Source organism: Lissotriton vulgaris, chromosome 4_1 (genome assembly GCF_964263255.1).
Source record: "Lissotriton vulgaris chromosome 4_1, aLisVul1.2, whole genome shotgun sequence".
NCBI lineage: Eukaryota > Metazoa > Chordata > Amphibia > Caudata > Salamandridae > Lissotriton > Lissotriton vulgaris.
Genome location: NC_141691.1, coordinates 1000734192 through 1000755272, shown reverse-complemented (window position 1 = coordinate 1000755272; position 21081 = coordinate 1000734192). Strand labels below are relative to the sequence as shown.

The 21081-nt window shown below is 45.2% G+C and overlaps 1 pseudogene; it reads right to left on the bottom strand.

Moving 5' to 3' along the window:
• Nucleotides 1-14366, bottom strand: part of LOC147722806 (methyltransferase-like protein 25B pseudogene) — a 33859-nt pseudogene extending 19493 nt beyond the window's left edge.
• Nucleotides 14367-21081: the final 6715 nt, after the last annotated feature.

Genomic DNA, 21081 nt, shown 5'->3' with positions numbered 1-21081 from the left:
TTCGAGAACACTCCCGACGAACAACCCTCCCAACCCCCCTCAAATCCTACACCACCAACTAACAACCTCAGAGCCTGGAACCCAATCACCACTGAAGTCACCCTCCGCCTGATGAACTCAATCAACTCTGGATCGCCAACCGACCCCTGTCCCCACCACATCTTCAACAAAGCAGACTCCATCATCGCACCCCACCTCCGTGATGTCATCAACTGCTCGCTCAACTCTGCCACCTTCCCAGAAAGCTGGAAACACGCCGAACTCAGCGCCCTCTTGAAGAAACCCACAGCCGACCCCTCCGAACTTAAAAGCTACCGACCCATATCCCTCCTCCCCTTCCCCACCAAAGTCATTGAGAAAGCAGTCAACAGCCAGCTCGCCGCCTTCCTTGAATCCAACAACTCCCTCGACCCCTCTCAGTCCAGATTTCGAGCCAAACACAGCACCAAAACCGCCCTCATTGCAGCAACAGACGACATCCGAACACTTCTGGATAACGGAGAAACAGCGGCCCTCATTCTTCTCGACCTCTCGGCCGCTTTCGACACAGTCTGCCACAGCACCCTTATACAACGCCTCAGCAACATCGGGATACAAGGAAATGCCTTGGACTGGATCATCTCATTCCTCGCCGGGAGAACTCAAAGAGTCCGACTTCCCCCATTCATCTCAGAGGCCACTGAAGTCATATGTGGAGTACCACAAGGTTCATCACTCAGTCCCACCCTCTTCAACGTTTACATGAGTCCACTCGCCTCCATCGCGCATCAACACAACCTCAACATCATCTCTTACGCCGACGACACCCAATTAATCCTCCCCCTCACCAAAGATCCTAACAGCGCCAAAACAAACCTTCACGAAGGCATGAAAGAAGTAGCTGAATGGATGAAACATAGCCGCCTTAAACTCAACTCAGACAAAACGGAGGTGCTCATCCTAGGATCCTCCCCCTCTGCCTGGGACGACTCTTGGTGGCCTTCCGCTCTGGGCACAGCTCCCACACCCACAGACCACGCACGCAACCTGGGCTTCATCCTAGACTTCTCACTCTCGATGTCCAGACAAGTCAACGCAGTCTCATCCTCCTGCTTCAACGTACTTCGTATTCTCAAAAAGATCTTCCGCTGGATCCCCCTCGAAACAAGAAAGACTGTCACCCACGCACTGGTCACGAGTCGACTGGATTATGGTAACACACTATACGCCGGAATCACAGCAAAATTAGAGAAAAAACTCTAACGCATCCAAAACGCATCAGCAAGACTCATATTGGATATCCCTCGCCAAGTTCACATCACCGGACACCTAAAAGGCCTCCACTGGCTTCCCGTCAACAAGAGAATCACATTCAGTCTTCTCACCCACGCACACAAGGCCCTCTACAAACTAGGACCCGAATGCCTCAACACTCGACTGTCCTTCTACACACCCACCCGCCAACTTAGATCGTCCAATCAAGCCCTCGCTGCAGTCCCGTGCATCCAAAAATCCACCATGGGTGGCAGATCCTTCTCCTTCCTGGCGGCCAAGAACTGGAACTCACTCCCCACTCACCTCCGCCTTACTCAAAACCACATCTCCTTCAGAAAAGAACTCAAAACCTGGCTAGTCGACAAAAATTGAACCCCCCTTCCCCAAGCGCCTTGAGACCCTCTGGGTGAGCAGTGCGCTATACAAATCCCTGAACTTGAACATTGAGGCACTTTTCAGAGCATACCTTTCAAGTTCCAAGGTAAGATGTCAGATCCTGTGGTACGAGAGGAGTTGGGAACAGCTGCTTTTACCCTTCCCTGAGAGGGCCAGATTTGGCACTCTGACAACTTCTTTCCCCCTACATGACATTTTCCAAAAGATACTGCGAACTTCCAAGAGAATGACAATACGGAAGACAAACCAAACAAGTGGAGTGATGGTCTTTTTCTGACTCTTTTTCACAAGTATAGATTGACAATGACTGAGAGATCTGGTGATGGGACTTTCTAAAGGAGACTGATGCCCAAAGATGATAACTCAATACAAAAATTAAATTCAGAAATCAAATTTGAAGTGAAATTTAAACCTTGACACAAGACACATCAGAGTTCAGGGATACTTGCTATATGGTGCACAAAAAGTTACTGGATCACTAACACTGCAAGCCATGCTTGGATAGTTCAGCTTCTGGAATTGTTGAAGGAACAAGGCCAAAATGTCTCAACACATAAAATAAGCCAGTGGCACCATTTTCGGCTTTGCTTTTTCTGTTTGAAAAAGATTGAAAATGTGGTTCTCAACCTATTGTGATATTCAGAATTTTAAACTCCGATTAGATATTGATAAAGGGCATACCATGTTGCTTCTCGTAGACATTTTTTCTTTACACGTTGTATAAATATTTCAATTTAAAATTAGTTACAGACTTCCACACGTGGATTGAGATATTCTAGCGTTTATGAACATCACAGAACATTTAACCAATTTCACAGAAAGGCACGTAAAGGCACCCTGTCGTTAGAGGGAGGGTCAAATAAAGAAACACACAAAAATTAAAGCTGCTTGTATTGGCCACAAAGATTCACCAAGTAAAATAGTGAGCAGCTGTAACATGTGAAGACTGCCTAATGTTACCTCAGTGAAGGCTTCTGCTCAGCGAGCAACACACTCAGCGACGTGGCGCAACACACTCAGCGACGTGGCACAAGACAAACATGCATGCTGCACATCACTTTTCTTTACTTCCGTTCATTGAAAGTAAGATAAACACAGGAAATGGAAATTTAGAAAGCAGAGGCAACGTAAGAACAGATTAATACAATGTTCCTGGTAGATACAAACTTACAAAAAGTTGTTTTTTGTCCTTTCCAGGTCTCTAAGCAGAACTCGATTTTCACTTGAGGCGTCCCCTCTGACCAGCCCGAGGGTTCATCCGAACAGCTTATATTTGTGTTCAGTCTTGACAACTCCATTGATTTAATGTTGGCCCAGGGCACCTGGATAGTGCTCAAATGCTGCCCAGTAACTCACCTTTTGTGCATCGCTTTCAAGAAATGTCCTAGCTTTGAGATATTCCACCTTTGCTCACTTCCCAATAAATGCACAACTAGTCTTGTCAATGTGTTCACACTTACTTTCCTAACTGAACGGCCTCAGAAATAATGCTTCTATTATTTTGGTCTGGACTCATTGTGCTTCCATCCACATGCAAACCTACTACCTTTATTTTCGAGAGAACTCAAGGCTTTCGTAAGAGTGCTAAAGCGTCCCACACATTTTGAATAATATTCAGCTGTGCTATGCACCTAAAGGACCGCAATTCGTCCCTTTATGTTGGGGCAGGTGTTTCCCTAATTGCAACTTGCAAGTCATATTTTGGTTTCCTATCTTTTACTGTTAACCGATGGAGCTGTGTGTTTCCTTATCCATAAATACATATTTCTCCTTTCCATAGCTTACTCTGCCTCATCCAGTACACCTAATACAGCATACATTACTTCAATGTGCCTTTCTTTCTTTATTATACAGTTAATAAAAACTGTAATGTACAAACATAACAATGCATGATAGAATATATTATTTTTAAATGTATAAAATCATTATCAGATTCTTGATGCTAAGCCTTATGCAGTGCGGTTAAAATAATATTAACAAACTTCCCAGCTCTTGCTAGGGCCTGGGCTGAATTGTTGCTAAAGCACAAAGTCGATGCTTCCCTACAGTGTCTCAGTGATTGTTCCCGAAAGTCAGGGATCAGTAGGCGACGTCGGCCGGTAGCAAAGAATGGACAGCAGCAAAGCAGGTGGAGCCAGGACTCGTATATAATTGCAAAACCTGCAAATGGGCTGCTCGTTCCACCAAGCCCACTGCGGGTTAAAGTCAAAGATTGGTAGGGCTAGCAGCCTCATGTATAATATTTTTTTGCGAGTCTGGGGGTTGAGGGAGTAGTTGAAGTATAGTTGGGGTTTCCCCTTGATATAGGATTCATTCAAAGCAGTGAAAAGTTCATTTTTAGATAGCCCGGCAACGTCTGTCTGAAATGAAACTGAGATGATTTGTTTAGTTATTGTTTTTTTCCACATTGACAGGGGGATAGTTGGGTTAGTGAGAGAGATTGGTTCAATCTTTAGTGTGGAGATGGCGAGGTGCAACTGTTTGTGCCAAAGAGAGTGTTCATCCTTAAACGCCGCTTGTAGTTGCTCTTTCAGAGATTGTCCTGGTGCTCGTAAGGTGTGTATGTAGAATTTGATTAAGTCTCCCAGGCAGTAGAGGTTTGCACATGTCAGGCCCAGCTCGAGTCTCATCCTCGACCTCCTAGCGTGCTGCGGATAGGAGAAGAGTCTCTTGTAAGCTTTTATATGTAAGTTTCCCAGAAATACGTCAATTTTCCCGGGAAAGGCCAAGTGGCCGTAGGTCACTGCAGGTAGTAGTTTGGCCTGTAGCACCCTTAGAATTGGTTCGGCTGAAGGGCTGAGCAAATGACGATTCCAACGCCTCGGGCTGTGAATGATCCCCATACCCTTAGGCCTTAAGTCTCTAAGGTGTGCTGCTTGGTTTGCCCTAGCGTTGAACCAAAACTCCTAAGTAGTTGTAGCTGGTGCAGGTCGCTATTTGTGATCCCCCTGCTCTCCAAATAAGATTTTTCTTTTTGTAGCTCCCAAAGATCAAAATTTTGGTTTTGGATTCGTTCATCACAAGATGGTTCTTTGTGTTATATTTGTTGAGAGCAGTGAGCGATCTTTGCAATCAGATTTTCGTGTGATCCATGATGATGATGTCGTCGGCATATTGCATTGTCTGTAGACGCAGCCCGCTCAGTTTTGGGGCAGCCAGGGCTGCACCTGCCAGTTCCTTTGGTAAATCAGCGGTGTAGAGGTTGAATAGTAGCAGGGCAAGTACACAGCCTGGTTTTAGGCTGTTTTCAGTTGCAATTTTTTGGGATAATGTTTGTGCGCTAGTTTTAATCCTAACCCAGGTTTTGTGGTGCAAGGATATCAAGGCTGAGAGAAGAGGAGGTGGTATTCCCCAGGAATTTAATTTGTTCCACAGTGTCCCTCGATTGATTCTGTCGAAGGCTGCGCTATAGTCCACGAAGCAGCAGAATAAAGGTAACTTGTTAGCCAGGGTAGCTTTCCGCATCAAGTAGGACAGTGCTATTATGTTGTCCATCATGGAGCAGCCTGCTCTAAAGCCTGACTGGGAGTGAGGCAGGATGTTATTTTCGCTGGCCCAGTTTTCTAGTTCCGTCAGTAAAACGCGGGCGTAAGCTTTGGCTTAAATGTCCAGCAAGGCTATTAGTCTATAATTGGCCGGATTTGAGAGATTGCCCTTTTTGTGGATTGGGTGTAAAATTGAGCCCTGCCAGGAAGGTGGAATTTTGGCTATGAGAAAGGCATGTGCAAAAAGGGGTGAAAGGAGTTCTACCCAAAACTGCCAAAATGTTTTGAAGACTGCTGCAGGTATTCTATTTGGCCCTGGTGCTCCATCGCTCTTCATGCGGCTAATGATCTTACTGCGTTTTCAGGTAAGGCCAGACCCGGGGTATTTCCGTTGAGTGGGGCTAGAGGCGTAGGGGTGGATGAGCGCTCCCTTGCCCCGCCATTATGAAGTTGATTAATGTGCTCCACCCATACGTTTTCAGGAACTCCATTTTCTCCAGTGTGGCCATTGTTACTAAGCTGGTTGATATACCTCCAGAATTGGGCCGGATTTCTTTCCTTTAAGAGGAAGAACATTTTTTGCCAGGCTTTCTCTATACGTTTGTTCCGTTGGGCCCATGCACGTTTTTTGCGAGCTGCTCTATATAGCCCTTTTGTGGTTTGCTGGGCAGCTCTTTCTGCTTTTTTCCTACTTTTTAGGCCATTTTGCCTCTTTCGTTTGTTTTCAGATGTTTCCTCATTAGAGGGTTGATTGAGAACCTTTGTCGTCTGTTTTTTTGAACGGCAGATGAGCCCCCCAGAGCCTGATGCAAGTCACTCAGGAGAGTGGGCCTGTAATTAGAAATGGCTTCTGGGCCAATAACACTTTTTAGTTGAGCGTTTTTCGTTACCCAATCGGCCAGTTTTGAGTCTAAGTTGATGGATCATTTAATCCTGCGTGAAAGTTGCTCATTTTCCTCGCCTGTGGGTTCACCAATTCAATGTGTCCTTTCCCATTTGTACCATTGCATTGCATTGCATGAGAGGGAAGAGAAACAGAAAGAATGAGAGGAGAAACACAGAGTGGGTAGAGAAACAGAAGGAAAAAGAAAGAGCTGGAGATGGAAAGGATAGCTTTTGCTAGACCGAAACGTAGTATGGCAGCAATGACAGCTCCACCTAACATTAGTGACTCTACATCCAGTTCATGCCTAGTTGTGGTCAAGGTTCCACAAGAGCTTGTGCATTAGTATGTGAAAGATCTGGACATCTAAGAATTATTTGTGAGCTTCGAGGTTGCTTGTAATGTGCAGGCCTTGAATGAGGTGTCTAAGGCAACTGTCTTAATGGGATGCATGCTGTTGGAAGGGGCAGCTGTAATTAAGGATACCGATTGCAAAGCAGATGTACTGCAAATGAATGAACGGGGATCTGACTAGACAGTCCGGGCTGAAGCCAGCTCAGTACCTTCAGAGATTCCAGGAGAGTGGATGTTGTTCCGTTTGAAACTTTGATCCATGTTGTATTGCATGAATGAGTGAGAGGAATGGAGGCCAAAGGCTTTCAGTCCATTAACCAGTTGATTGTGACTGAGCAACTCAAGGGAGAGTGAACTACACCACTTAGGCAAAACTTGTCAAATTTGACAGCAGGGGATACAGATAAATGAGCAATATTAGCTAGCTAACAGGGTTATCAAAGGGATAGAATAGCACAATTCTAAGCCAAAGAGGGAGAGGAACTCTCTACAGACTATTTCCAAACAGGACGCTATGTGCCAGGGTAATTCCATTGAGATTCAAGGAGGGCCTAGGAAAAATGAGAATGGTAATGGTGTGTCCAGGAAGGAGCATCATGAGTAGGGAGGACAGGCAAGTTCAAGTCCAAGGTGGTGGCTTATTACAAGTGCCATTCGGTGGGACACTTCAAGAGAGTTTGTCAGGAGAAAAAAACCTGATACAACAGCAGTCTGCTGGCATGTTACGTGGGTGAAGGTACCAAAAGGGCCCAGTTAAACTGAACCTAGTAGTTATGGAGATCTGGGAGAGGGACCCAGACGCTCCGAAGCACATTCATCTTAACACAATGGGGTTTCTACCAGAAGTTGCAATCAATGGGTGGAAAGTGCCTGGCCTGTAGGGTACAGGTGCCTTCCACACTATGGTAGAGAGGAAGTTCCTTAGCCTGAGGAGATACTCCCTGGGACCAATGATACATGTTTGATAGCCAGGGGAGAGGACATGGAGTATTCGTATACAAGGGTTGACATTGAGCTTAATGGCAAGGCATCCATGCTTAATGTCGGGGTAAGGTAAAAGCAAGGTGCTGGATGCCATTTAGGAAATGGTTTGATTGCCTCTGGCTTGGTGCCAGGACAAGAAGTCTTTATGGCTTGAACCACATCAGCTGTGTTTACCAGAGCGGAGGCTGCACATCAGTCTCAGAGTGGGACTGGGATAATTCCGGATTTGCAGGAAAAGGCACACTCCAGGAAGGCAATGGCTGTGGAGGTCATTGCTTCTGCTCCAGGGGGAGGGGAGGATGAGGCTCCTAAAGTATTACATTTGCTGGTGACTGGGTCACTTCCAGAGTTGCAGGGTTTACTAGTTGCTGACTGGCCTACCTAGGAAGATTTCTGCAAGGCAAAGCAGGAGTGTCCTACACTTGTGGGACTATGGAAGGAACAATTCAGTAAATTAGTGATCATGAAACACTATATTGCCTAGAAGGATGGCCTACTTTATAGTAAGCCGGTAAATTTGGAGCCAGGAAGTAGCAATAGGCTAGTGGTTTTATTAGTGTACAGGAAGTCACTGGTCCATTTAGTGTCCTTAGCAGGACACCTGGGGATTAGAAAGCAACAGGATAGGTTGTACCGTCTGTTCTACTGGCCAAGGATGCACAAAGACAAAACCTGTCCTGCTATCCAGATGATTGGTCAGCCAGGAGGGAGGACTACGGCACTGTTAGAACCTCTACCAGTTGTAGGCATTCTGTTTGAGTGGATGGGAGTAGACATAATTGGCCCATTTGATCCCCCAGTCAGGCAACAAGTATATCTTGTTTTTTGTGGATTATTCCACCACGTACCCAGAAGCTGTACCTCTGAGAAGCATGGCTGGTAGCAAGAGCTCACCTGGGATAATTTCTAGGGTCAGATTTTTTTTTTAAACTGTGATCTGACAGGGGAACCAACTTAATCTCCTCTTACATGAGAGATGTGGAAGGAAGCTAGTGTGATAAACCATTTCTCCATGGCTTACCACCCACAAACCAATGGTTTGGTGGAGCAGTTCAACAAGACACTGAACAGCATGATGGGAACTCTGCAAGAGACCTCAGGAGGAAGTGAGATCTTTTCCTTCCATGACTGTTTTCTTACTGGGAGATTCTGCAGAGCTGATAAGATTCAGTCCCTTTGAGATTCTGCATAGACACCCAGTGCAGGGTCCACTCACTTTAGCCAGTGAAGGGTGCGAAAGAACTGCAAAGTCTCCATAGAAAGATGTGATTGGCCTCAGGAACCTCATGGTGTTTTACAGCAGTCAAGCAAAGGAAAACCTTCAGGCCAGCAAAGCGCTGATAAAGGATAGGGACGACCGGAAAGCTATGCTAACTTGGTATCGGTAAGGTCAGGAGGTTTTGGTGCTAAAACCTGTTCTGTTTGGAGGACAAATGATGTGGGTCATACAAGGTAGTTCAGAAGCTTTGAGATTAAATACTTGCTGGACCCAGGTGCAATAAGAGAAGCATTACCTCTAGAGAGATTACACAGTGAATGTCATGGCTATAGCAGAGGAAGTTCAGAAAGGCAGTGAGCCCCCTCCTGACTTGCTGCATAGTACCATGAGGGATGACACTGTGGAAAGTGTTTAGCTACTCCCCGCCCCCCCCATCACAGAGTTAGTGCCTGAGGAGCAAAGGGAAAGTAGAGTAGTGATGGGATTTATTTGAAGGTTTTATATAGCACGAACAAGTCCCTTGTGAGTATCAGAGTGCTTTACAGGGAAGATATTGGGAACAGGTGCAAGCATAGTAATAATAGCAATAAAAGTATTGGTGATTCACATACAAGGTGATAACTAATACAAACTAGTAGTTATATTATAGTGATAAGTAAGTAATTCAAGTAAATGTAGCCATGAGAAGATATTTCACCTCTTTTTTGAAGGAGGCAGTAGAGGGGTTCCGTCTGGTTTCTGTGGGCAAAGCATTCCAGATCCTGGGCGCCATCCCAGAGAAGGTCCGGTTGTAAGTTTTCTTCTTGGCAAATCATTGAGTTTTCAGTAGAAGATATCTGGAGCTCCTGGAGAATCTATTACCACAAGAGAGTACCAGTTTCTGAGCTAGAGTATTGTGATGTAGTGCCTTGTGCGTCATACAAGCGATTTTCAGATGAATTCAAGCCTCGAACAGTAGCCAATTGAGGGCTCTAAGGTCTGGGGAAATGTGTCAGTTTCTTTTTGAGCCAGTGATGAGTCTAGCCGCTGAGTTGATTGAGGCTCTTAGAGGGGCCATCATCGATCGGGGGAGGCCGCATAGGGCGACACTCCCATATTCCACTCTTGGGGTTAATTGGGCTTGAACTGCCTGTTTGAAGTCGTTAGCTGGCAGTAAGGGTTTCAGTCTTCTCAGGGTGTTCATGTGGAAATTTTCTCCTTTTGTAGAGGCGCTGATGTTTTTGCATATTTATGTTTCTGTACGTGACTTCCAGCGATTTCGCTGAGTCGACAATGAGAGGTTGCCCTTTGAGTGCTGTTAGGTGATTCACCAGTTTAGGATGATGGTCGATTGGTTGGGGGTGGTGGGGCGATGAAGTGGAATTCAGTTTCGAGAGCGTTTAGTTTCAAATGGTTATGGGCCAGCCATGTTTGAGTCTTTTGTAGCGGTGAGTTGAGATTTGATGTCCTCAAGTGAGTGGATCTTTACGTAGAGTTGGGGGTCATCTACGTACATGTGAAAGTGGACCTGGGAGAGACTGAGAAGTTCAGTGAGTAGTTCCATGAAGAGGTTGAAAAGTGTGGGTGAAAGGGAGGATGCCTGCGGTACTCCTAAAGTGACAAGGATTGATTAACCTTGAATCTTTGAGATCTATTTTGGAGGAAAGAGGTGAACCAAGTAAACACAGATCCAGATAATCCAATTTTGTACATCAGGAGCTCTAGCAGGTTGTCGTGTTTGACGGTGTCAAATGCCGATGAAAAGGTCAAGTAAGATAAGTAAACAGGCTTAATTTTTGTCAATCATTTTTAGTGTGTTGTCTATTATGTGGGTCATGGCTGAATCTGTACGGTGACCTGCACGGAAGTCTGATTGGTATTGGTTGAGCAGGTTGAATTGTTCAATGTAGTTGCTAAGCTGCGTGTGAACACATTTTTCCAAGAGTTTGACCAGAGTGGGGATGTTGGATATCGGGCAGTAGTTATTTAAGTCTGATGGGCCGGCTATTGGGTTCTTCAGGATAGGAGATACCTGTCCTGTTTTAAGGATTTCTGGGATGGTTCCTTGAAGGAGAGAGGTATTTAGAATCTTGGTCCATAGAGGTAGTACCAGTGGAGAGAAATCTTTTAAGTAGTTTGCTGGACGAGGGTCTGTGAAGTGGTTGGAGGGATTCAAAGCCATTAGTGTTTTCGGTATAGTATCTTTACTGTAAGTGTTGAAGGAGGACCAGGATGCGTTGTTTTTAAGGTCGAATTTTGTGGAGCATATGAGTGGGGCACCTGTCAGGGGCAGAGCTGTATTCATCTGAGTGTTAGTAAGGGATATACAGTCAGCATCAGAATTCTCTTTATTTGGCTGCAAACAGTCATAAAAGCATACAAGACACGTGCAAAAATAGCAATAAAATACATACATTATAAAACTATTGTAATTTAAAGGCACACAAATAAGTTACATAAAATTATCAGTTTTGGAGCAAAAATAACAAATAGTCTCAATAAAAAAAGGATATGAGAATTTTTTTTTGCATACATTTTATGATATTCACAGAAAAACAGGAAATGTAACATGGTTTGTTTGTGCAAGTTAGTACATGGGCAATCTCTAAGGTTGAGCTGAGATTGATGTCCAGACGTGAAAGAAAGGGAGTATTTCACTATACCAGCCCTAAAAATAAACAGCAACAATCTTTCCCAACTCATATTGATATTCTGCAAATAGTTTGTAGAAATGGCCCCAGGGTTAAGCTAGAAGTAATACTTAACACTTGTCTTTTGACTTTCTGCCCTCATCCTCTCTTCTTTGGCTCGCACTAGCAATAAAGCTTGCACTTGCTTTTCGACTGGGACTGCCTGCAGCAGTCTATTTAAAAACATATCACCCAATCCAACAGTGATTTTTTTAAACATACTTTATCCAGGGGATCGAGACACCTTTGTCACAGGCCAAACAGTCTAGAACTATCTCTCTAGATAACTGCGCTTCTTCTAAACTCTAAATAGATAGCCACAAAAGAATTGGTAGACTACAGATAAATTGCTCAAGAAATCTAGACCTAGTGCATTGTGGCCAACACAATTATAAGTTGACATGGGGGCTGACATGACTCTCCTGCAGAATGGATTTTCCTCCCCTTGAAGGGTAGAAGAGTCCCCCAGCCCCCATATGCCTGCCCAATAAGTTGCTATAGGTGCACATTGTTTAGAGTATATTTGTAAAAGAGGTGTAAGGTGGAGAAGTGTGGCTCACTGGTTAGAGCAGGCAGACCCTGAAGCAGAGGTCAGACCCGGGACCAGGGTTCAATTCCCGACGCGGCAGGGTCTTGAGCTCAAATGTCCATGGACTCGATAATTCTCGCTTCGGTGCCTGACCTAATCATGGGTTCACACTCTGCAACTCTGGGCATTAAGCTTGCTTAATCTCCACAACGGCCCCCCGCGGCGGGATGCCTGGCTTTCACCTTGGGGATGCCCTGTAGAGGCTATCTCACAGGGAAAAGCCAGGACATGTTCCCAAGGCAAGCGCGGAGATACCCCTTCGGGGGTCGATTCAGGCGCTATATAAGAAACATAATAATAATAATAATGACTTTTCTCCCTTGGGTGACAGAAGACTAAGGAGTGAGTCTTGAGCACTGCTTCACTGAAGTCCGTGACACACCACTCTAACACTGCACCTGGTGGTTCAACGTAGACGCCATGGAATCAACGCACCACACTATGACATCAACACAGCGTTTTCTTAAGGACCCATGGTCTCATACCTGCAACAGACTCATCATCTACTGTGCGCCCCGCATCATCCCCAGGCGTTTACGACTCAATGACCCTGCACCGCCTCCACGAACGATGCATCACTTTGCAAAAGTGAACGCTCACCTCTTGAAGAACCGGGTTTTAGAACCCAAGGGGCGCCAGGGAATGCCCGATGTCTTCGGATTCCCCTGCCTCGGCAAACAGAGACACGGGACACTTCTTGATGACGTCAAAAACCAGTTTATTGGCTGCAACCAGGAACAGAGATCTACGAAGCAGAACACGGGTGGTTCGCTAGAGACTGCACAAATTCAATGAGCGGAGCATGGTCTTTTATGCCAAAAATCACATTCCAAAGTAACATCGGTTACACACAAACTAGCCAATCACAATGTGACATTTCAAATGTAGCGCATGACGACAATCCCATTTTCCGTTGTCCAACCCACCAGAAATGACCAAGCACATTCCAGCTTTCCTGTTCGATCAGGCCGGACAAACCCATCATAAAAGCTTAACCCAAATCAGTGATTATGTCGTAAAGGAAGGAGCAGAAACATATTGGAAGCAAGATAGAAAGGTGGGTGCAGTGTACTGTAAATTCCAGCATGTCCTGCTCTTTGATCTTTATCTGACCAGCTGCTTAACAAGGAACTGGCTCAGCGAGGTCAGCCTCGGGCAAGGGAGTCAGTTCGGCCAGGTCATTCAGAAATCAGCTAAGGTGTACGTGTCCCAAGGACTCATTCGACCGTAGTCATCGGCCTATGTGAGGGCAACCACACAAAATGGCTGCCGATCACAAAATGGAACCCAAGGGTTCAAACGAAATCCCTGAATACGTAGTGTTCTCGTTGATCGATAAATGCGAAAACACTCATACATACCGCACTCGTGATTTGCGGTCCGCTGACACCAACATATTCCATTTCCGACAACCTTTATTGAACGGGTTCGGAACCACCGAACCTCAGACCCTTAAACTACGGAACTACACTCCTTTACGCAACGCATCGTCTCAGAGTGCCAATTACCTGTATAGCAGTAAGGAACGGAGGCATCACCTGCCTTCACAAAGCCTCACCTCCTCTGCGCATCGCACAGTCTTTGACACATCCAACGTACTGTACGGGGGTCCATGAAACTCCTGTAGCCGGCACTCATTGCATCTTGGTCGGACTGAACTTGTGGGTTTGTCTCGAGCAAGCTTGACCAGGTAGCCCAAGTTTGAGCTATTTTCTTTTAATATTGGACAAATTTATATCTTGACTGACTATGCTAGATTTGTATCATTCGGTTTTACACGGATAAATATTGGCTATTATTTCTAAACTGGTGTGGAGTACTTTTGTAGTGTTTTCATTGTGTTACTGTTTGTGTGTGCATGCACACATACCTTACACATTGCCTCTTTAGTTTAGCCTGACTGCTCTGAGCCAAGCTATCCATGGGTGAGCGCCGGTAAACAATGTGTACTCCACTTACCCTGACTAGAGTGTGGGTTCCTACGTGGACACAGTGCAAACTATTGACAACTAGAGACTCCATTTCTAACAACTCATATCTGATTTTGTTTGATTACATAGTATCAGTTTGATGTTTCACTGTTGATGTCATACTTTTTTTTTTATATCTGTGGAACTTGGATGTGCTTATGTTTTCATTTCAGGAAATTGCAAGATGGCTCACATGATTTTAAATGCATTGTGTGCTTTCACTAGGTTTCGTATTATGGTGGTTTAAGAGGAGCTGCAAGACTTGATATGTGATAAAAGCTGCTGGGCCGAAAGTTGTCATGTGGTGTCTTTTCCAAAAACAAACTTGGATTTGTTGCACTTGAGCTCTGCCTTTTGTTTGAATTACTATTTGTTGTATCTAGAAAGAATATATATGTAACAGGGGGTGTGGGCCAGTGTTATTCGGTAAATACATTTTTAAAAACAAACCCATGCACCTCCTTTTTGCACTCTGAGGTACCGCAACATTTCTGGGACACAATAAAGGAGTAAGAAATGACAAACTTACCTGGAATTGGGGCATTTTCCTCAAAAACCAACATACTTCTACAAAAAGGGAGTTTCAGGGTTATAGACAGAAAAACAAAAAGGTATATGGATTTCTGCTAATTTATGCCCTGAGGCGGAAAGCCGGGGTTTAGGCCACTGCTCTTATTAATTTGCTGCTCGAATTGCTGCTTTGCCCATTTTGCACAAATTGTTTTATTAATAACAGTTTTGATTGTATTTAGGGGGTGTCTCACTTTGGGGGCATTCTGTATCTTACCTGACCCTCACAGCTGTCCCCGCAGCAGATTAGGAGCGGACGTGGGACGCTGTAAGGGAAGCCGCCATCTTGGTGGAGGTGCCGGGTTGCGGACCAGTTGGCTCTTCCGCCCCGCCCTCGCCACTACTTAAACACGGCTCTCGCTCCCCCCAGTGATTGCTACTAATTTATGCCCTGAGGCGGAAAGCCGGGGTTTAGCCACTGCTCTTATTAATTTGCTGCTCGAATTGCTGCTTTGCCCATTTTGCACAAATCGTTTTATTAATAACTGTTTTTATTGTATTTAGGGGGTGTCTCACTTCGGGGGCATTCTGTATCTTGCATGCAATACAAAAAGGAGCCAAGAGGGAAATAAGGGTACGTTTAGGGACAGCCCTCCACTCACTAAGCATCAATACCAAAAAGTCCCTGTACCGTGGACTGGGATTAGTGTTCATCTAATCAGGCATGCCACTCTGCTGCAATCTATGTAATTTAATTCCTCAGCGGACGCCCCCTGCAAAAGTCAGTCTAGGCGTGTGACTTCAAACATGCCAGTTTGTCCAAAAACAAATCATTGTTTCTTTGAACATAAAAACTGAGGGAGATCATCCAGACGTGTTTTTCAACTCAACAAAGTCCACCAGCAACTGCTCAACTGAAACAGTGCACCATCCACACTTATAGTGAAATAAACATAGAAAAAAAATGTGTGGTGAAGAGGAAGGCACCTCACGGGAGAACACCCTCGGGGCCTTTAGGCAGGTAAGTACCAAATTCTTGCCCCTTTCTCATCATCGGTTGCCATACCTCCTCAAAGAAAATGTGTCCCAACGCAAAACCATATCCGTCATGTGCAAATAAACAGGTGCAAGACAAACAACATCCAAGGATTCACTCCTCGGTATGAAAACAAGAAAAAGTGTCTAAAATCAACCCACACCAAAGTTACAATTTTATTATTAGTTGTGGTGTCTACAGGTGAATTAAAAAGGGTGGTAGCTTAGCCTCGCATACCAATACCCACACCCAACATGTTTCATTGCCCTACACACTTATTGGCAGATTCATCAGGGCTCACCACTGGGTCGTTGCACCAATATTGGACACTCTCATAGTGGAAACCTTATCCAGCCAAATCCTCTCGTACCAGCTAGAAGAGGACAGAAATTCTGTCGATTGTCACATCAATCGTACAAACTGGCACCAGGACTGTAATTCATCCCAGGAACACTAATCCCAGTCCAGGGTACAGGGACTTTTTGGTATTGATGCATTCTGTATCTTACCTGACCCTCACAGCTGTCCCAGCAGCCGATTAGGAGCGGTCGTAGGACGCTGTAAGGGAAGCCTCCATCTTGGTGGAGGCGCCTGGTTGCGGACCAGTTGGCTCTTCTGCTCCACCCTCTTCCGGTATTTATGGAGCGGCGCTCCCGTGCGCTCAGCGGGCGCGCCAAAGGCGTGCCCGTCTGAGCTCTGACGTGCCCAGGGCCCATACCCCCTGGTCAAACTGCCGATTTGTCTCCCAGACTTACATATAGTGCCAATCTTCTGCGAGCCTACAGGTCCCATCGTAAAGCGGCATGCTCCCTGTTCAGTCCTACTAGCAAATTCCTCCAATTCTGCTCCAACTGCCCCCTGTCACTCGAAGTTCCTCAGCTTTGTCGTAGCTGTACTCCTAAATCGTCGGTTAATCCTGTAACTGTTTATAACTTTTATAGTATGAACTGTCGGTCCATACCCAAGCACAGGCGCGAGATCTTTGATCTCCTAAACGACGAACAGCCTGATGCCCTCTTTGTTACTGAATCGTGGCTTCACGTAGGTTCTGGCCCAGACATCGCCGAGGCACTGCCAGCCAATTATGCCATTGTCAGGTGTGACAGAGGGGTACAAGTTGGTGGCAGCATCGCTATCGTTTTTAAAAATATATATCAATGCCAATTGGATGACATTGTCCTGCACAACTGTGAAGCCGCGTCTTTCAAACTTGTTCTTCACCCCAAAACTTCGCTGTACGGCTTATTAATTTACCGCCCTCCGGGACCTGTCAACAACTGGGTTTCCCCATCTCTCCGATCTCATTGCTTCACTTTTGATTAAATCCAGTTCTCTCCTAGTGGTAGGTGACCTCAACATTCACTTAGACGACCCTAGCAACAGTGCAGCTAGAACCCTAATTGCAGACTGTCAGGCAATGAATGTCACTCTTCTTAATTCCGGCCCCACCCATAAAGGTGGACATCTATTAGACCCCATCTTCTCGAATTTGCCTGACTTTATATGTTACCCGTCCTCTGGTCCAATCATTTTTTGGTCAGCTTCAGGTTTATGTCCAGGTTTGCTTGAGTTTCTCCCAATGATACCCATGCGGAAAGCAATAGGGCTTGGAAAAATTGGACATTTGTTCTTTGAACAAAGTGTTAGCATCCCACCTCCCTGCAGAACTGCTTAGGTCAGTGGATGCGGAAACCGCAGCTTCCTCGATGGATGCCTAGCTAAAAACTGCCATTGATATTGGTCTCCCTGCTTCGTTAAAGAAGGGTGTGCCTCACAAGTCTCCAGCTCCTTGGTATACAGAGACGCTAAAGGCCGAGAAATCCTGCTGTAGGAAGCTGGAACGCGTTTGGCAGAAAGACTATTCTAAGCCATCAGCTCTTGTCTACAAAAGTGCTTTAAAAACCTACCACACAGCCTGTGCCTCTACTAGGGCCAACTTTGTGGCGATATCTATAGAAGGGGCCCTTGACAAATCCAAAGTTTTGCTTGGCCTAGTCAAAAACCTTGCAGGGTCTCTCTCTATAGCCAAAGCTCCCCCCTTGTCGAGCCGAAGATGCAACGACATTGCCCAGTTCTTTATAAAGAAAGTGGACAAGATCCACCAGGACATCTCCATTTGTAAGCAGGGACAAAATCCTACGGTTCAATCGACTCTTCTCAAGGAGGCCACTAGTCACCCGGCCCATATCCCCTGTCAGTTATTGACTTGGCCTGATCTAGAGCCAGATTGCCTCCTTGATACTCTCTGCAAAATAAAATCAGGTTCCCCTCTGGATCCTTTACCCATTGCCGTACTTCGGTCCCTCGACCCCCAGCAATTGTCAGCAATCTGCTCCATATTGAACCTATCGCTTAAGACTGCCATAGTCCCGCCCATCTGGAAACACGCTATGGTCACACCACTCCTGAAAAAGCCTTCTGCAGACCCCAAACTTCTTTCGAACTAACGCCCTATTTCACTGTTACCTGCTTTTTCTAAGGTGCTCAAAAGCCACATTGATTGCCACTTCACCCAGTATGTGACCTCTAACAACTTACTCCATCCTTCGCAGTCAGGATTCTGGTCAGGTTTCTCAACAGAAACGACGCTCCTAGGTGTTACAGAGAATCTCCGTTCTTTGCTAGACAGAGCGGAGACGGCCGCGCTGATATTACTCGATAACAGCGCGGCGTTCGACACCATCTCCCACAAAATCCTCCTGGACGCCTTAGCCAGCATGGGCGTCGAAGGATTGGCCCTGGGCTGGTTGGCCTCTTTTCTTGCTGATCGCACTTTTCAAATCTTTTCCCAATCCGCCACTTCCAATGTTCATCCCCAACCTCACGGTGTCCCTCAAGGTTCTAATCTTAGCCCCCTTCTTTTCAATCTGTATGTCACCCCTTTAGCCCACATAGCAGACAGCGTTGGTATTACTTTATTTACGTACGCTGACGACTCGCAGAATGTCTTTTCGCTCAGCAAATCCGACAAAGCCTCCACTTCTCTCCTCTCAGTTGGGCTTGGTGAAATTGCCAAATGGATGGACCATAATCTTAAGTTGAATGGGGGTAAGACCGAGGTCCTTGTCCTGGGTCATAAACCTGACCTATGGACTTCGAGGCACTGGCCTATTGAACTAGGCCCCCTTCCAGCACCTGTGGAACAGGTTCGTAATCTCGGTGTTATTGACAGGGATATGATAATGCAATGCCAAGTAAACAAGGTATCATCCACATGCTTCACCATTATACGTTGGTTGAGAAAGATCTTGTGGATGTTGCCTGTGGACACCCGGCGTTCGGTTGTGAGTGCCTTGGTCACCTCCCGGTTGGATTATGGTAACATACTTTACCTGGGGGTGGCCAAGGCTGTCACGCGCCGACTCCAGTTGGTACAAAACGCTGCAGCGCGCCTGCTCAGCGAATGCCGTAAAACAGACCATGTATCCAGCCAACTTCGTAAACTTCATTGGCTGAAGGTGGAAAACCGTGTGAAGTTCAAGGCGCTTACCTTTATGCACAAGATCAGGCAGAAGGTGGCCCCAAGTTATCTTCAGACCTTGGTGAAATCGTATTCTCCTACCCGCTCCCACCGATCCTCCTCTCAAATCCTCTTTTCTGTGCCGAGGGTCAAACTTTCAAGAATGGGAGGCCGTTCTTTAGCCTATCTGTGGCCTAAGTTATGGAACTCTCTCCCTCTGATCATTTGGTCGGAGGTCAGTCACTCTTGCTTCCGCAAAGCCGTTAAGACCTGGCTCTTTGATCAATAATTGCATCCGCCTCTACCTGACTATTAGCTACACAATTTTAGCGCCGGGAAACCCTTAGGGGTAGCTGTCGCGCTCTACAAACTTAAATAATAAATAAAATAAATAAAAGACTCATGTGAACCTTGCAGAAAACCGACAAATGCCAATTTTTCAAGATCAATTACTTTGACACCTTGGAATCGTCAATTTAACATCAAGGCATTCAGTGAATTTGTTTTAATGAAATGGCAAATGCCATTCATATTGCAAATTTTCATTAACCATTTAGATGACATTGTTTTTCAGTAATGGTAGTCCATGAAGTGGGTTTTCTATGAAATCATATACAACCAGTCTAGAACGCCTCATGTTATCAATCATGTCAAGAAGAGAACTGTGGGGTTTGGGTCATACTCCTTCACCCACTGGCTTTCATGTGGTTTGCATGGTTTGTCATTCTTTGGAAGCGCTACCATACTGGTCAGGGCATTCGGTGGTTAATTACACTGTAACTTGTGTTGCCATAGGCTTTGTGACAGAGTATCAAGCAGTTATTTTGCTAGATGCAGCATGACATCTAGCTTGTAAGTCAAAGTGAATGTGCGCTCCTTGATGTATTTACCTTACTGACACAATGAACTTTAAATTGCTGATTAAAGTCTTTGTTTATGGAAGTGTGTGCCGTTTGTCTTTATGACAGGCAAAGGCTTCCACGGTGCTGTTTACTAATTGCCCTTAAGAGTTCATTAGTTTAACTTTGCTGCTATAATGATATGTTGGATGTAACACTTTTTTTGTTCACAAAGTAGAGATGTGAATATACACCGGCTTTTTGGTATTCTTAAAGATACAATACAATGTTGGCCATTTTTCAAAGCCATCTACTATGCAATATGTAGCTGCATATGCCTTTCAAGTTCACCACTTACAATGCAAACTTAATCTCAGGACTCTTTTCCGAACACTCAAATTCCAGGATATAGCCTAATTCTGCTAATATAGTCCTCTCCGCGAGGAGGCCATATACTTACCACGTCCATATTGTTGACCAATAAGTAGCCTCATTTTAGGATTGTCTTTATAAACAGCTGGAACACACACGAAGAGCACAACTATTCCCAAACACCTCCCCAAACAGAAAAACAGAACAACTAGCTTTGCCCATGCTTGGTTTTAAATACATATACGCTCTACTCAGCTATTAGGTTGGTATTGGTCAGCTTCTGTCCAGAGTTCAACATCCACAAGCCTGTTATAAGCTCACTGAGCTCTGCTCACCTGGCATAGCCTTCCAGGTTTCCTCATACTGTGGCAGCAGCTCACTCACTGCCCACACAAACCTTAACACTATGTGAGTGATGCACGCCACAGCACAGGCAAACTACTGTGCTTAAAAATTGCATTTAATGTACGTTCTTTCTCCTTTTTCTGTAATTCTCTGCTGAAGAGCGCTGTCATTCTGTGCGCTTGCATGTAGTAAAATTGAAGTCCTTCTATTTTTGTGAAATGTCTCGGTTTTTGGCTTAAAATTCTGGTCACCCTACTCTAGGAGGAAGGACAGCCAGAAGAAACTTACCTCCCCGACACACACAAGCACGTGTTACACTGCTTCTTTATTAGCCTAGCTCCAGATCTTACCAAATCCTCTTGCCTTTATGTAGTATACTCAAGGCGGAGCCTCAAGGCATAGATGAGGGTGCATGACGTCACTACAAAGGTTTTTTTTTTTTTAAGTCCTTCAAATCAGTTATCATTTAGTGAAACCTCCTTGCCACTGGCTCATTTACTTTCGGTAAAATGAACACAAAATCAAGTAATCATTTCAAAAGACCGGCAAATACTTGTGCACGAAGAGTAAAGTCTCATGTCTTTTCTAAGTGCACCTTTAAAAGCTAATCCTAACAGAATGCGAAACAAGAATTAAAAAGTGTCAGGAAAAATATAACCATAAACTACACATTTCTTGCTATTGTGTTGAAAAATAATTTCTCTCAGACTTCTTAG